Consider the following 1,540-nt stretch of genomic DNA (forward strand, 5'->3'; position numbering starts at 1 on the left):
CAAGTTTGTGAACGGACAACACTGATTATGATAATAAACCCGTTACACACTGGGCCTTTAAAGTTATGTTAAAATCAAAGTTTACATTCTTTTTGTATTTGTTGTAATACAGAAAATGATTGTCTGTAAAATGGTTTCATTCAGTTTCCATCAGTTCAGTTGTGCTAATGTTGGTGATTTTAATAACATTAATGCTGATTGTCCATTCATTCCTGTTTCTCAACAACATAATAAAGATTAACTTTTCTTGTTCAGCATATTCTGTTTTTCAGCGTAATGCTTCAAGTCTGACTGCTTCTGGGAAAAATACAATAATGCTAAAATGTGGCAACAGCCTCCAGTTTATCCTACAGTACCATGCCATGCTAATGACTGCTAACGACTACTTGTTTGATGTGTTGCATGTATCTGTTTGACTGGACCAATGGAGCTGGTAATATGTTACATGTGGTGAATATTAAACCAGATTTAATCCTTTATTTCTCAAAAAGGTGGAACAGAATGGCTGAATGTCTGCTAACGCTTTAGTTGATGGCCTCCAGTGTAATTCTTCCTTAACGACCGTGTAATTACAGTACAGTGTGTACTAATACACAGATGTAGGTACGAGGAAACAAGATGGGCAGTTAGGAAAATAATATAACAATATGGGAACGTGTATTGGGATTGGGAATCAAAACGTATACTGAGGTATTTTTAACAACCAGGTTCCTACAGTTATGTTAGGAAATATTTAGAAAATGACACAATTTTCATAATGTTGGCCCTGTGCACTTACACGATGAATTAGAAAAGAAATCATCAAGATGACATTGTAGTGTCGACTTTCAGCTTTATTTCGAGGGTTTTTACATCAAAATTGGAGGAAGAGTTTAAGAATTACATTTTCATACATAGTCGCCTCATTTCAAGGGAACTTAAGTAATCAAACAAATTAATATAATAAATTAAATGTTCATTCATAGTAGTTTGTTGAGAATCCTTTGGCTGGCGATGACATTTTTGTCTCTTTTTTTCAACTTTTTTCCTGAATTTATGGTCAATAAAGCTCATTTATAGGAAATTATACCTAATGTTTGAGTTAGAAAAGCAGAAATTAGGAATTAATGAGACTAAAATTAAAGGAATGGATGTTGATGATAATCACAGACTGGAATATGTCAACTTTTACTCAATACTATTTCAAAACACTTCCATTTGTTTTCAAATGCTATGAAATTGAATAAGAACCAAAATGAATGAAAGTAGAGATTTGTACTTGGCAACGAGCGTTGGGTGGAATCAATCATGTTATTTTGGGGAATTAAAAAGAACATTGATATAGGAAAATGACTTTTTTTTTCCCTTGATGTTTCATGGTCCTCCATTTCCAGAATATCCCTGAGATTTTACTAAATTGACTAACTGCTTCACAACATTCAAACTACAGTTGAACATGAACCAAACTGTTGCATAAGCACGGTGCACACTATCAGTCTTCATATCCAGTAATGAACCAAACCTTTGGACTGAGACACACCTCTGTGTTACAGGTGAAGCA

General features: G+C 33.9%; 2 protein-coding genes across 3 annotated transcripts in view; one reads left to right on the forward strand and one right to left on the reverse strand.

Moving 5' to 3' along the window:
* LOC117943104 overlaps positions 1-1,540 on the reverse strand; it is a 139,018-nt gene that overhangs the window by 96,302 nt on the left and 41,176 nt on the right. The window lies entirely within an intron of this gene.
* LOC117943099 (E3 ubiquitin-protein ligase TRIM39-like) overlaps positions 1-1,540 on the forward strand; it is a 4,802-nt gene that overhangs the window by 2,114 nt on the left and 1,148 nt on the right. The gene's annotated exons all lie outside the window — the stretch shown is intronic.

Source organism: Etheostoma cragini, chromosome 4 (genome assembly GCF_013103735.1).
Source record: "Etheostoma cragini isolate CJK2018 chromosome 4, CSU_Ecrag_1.0, whole genome shotgun sequence".
NCBI lineage: Eukaryota > Metazoa > Chordata > Actinopteri > Perciformes > Percidae > Etheostoma > Etheostoma cragini.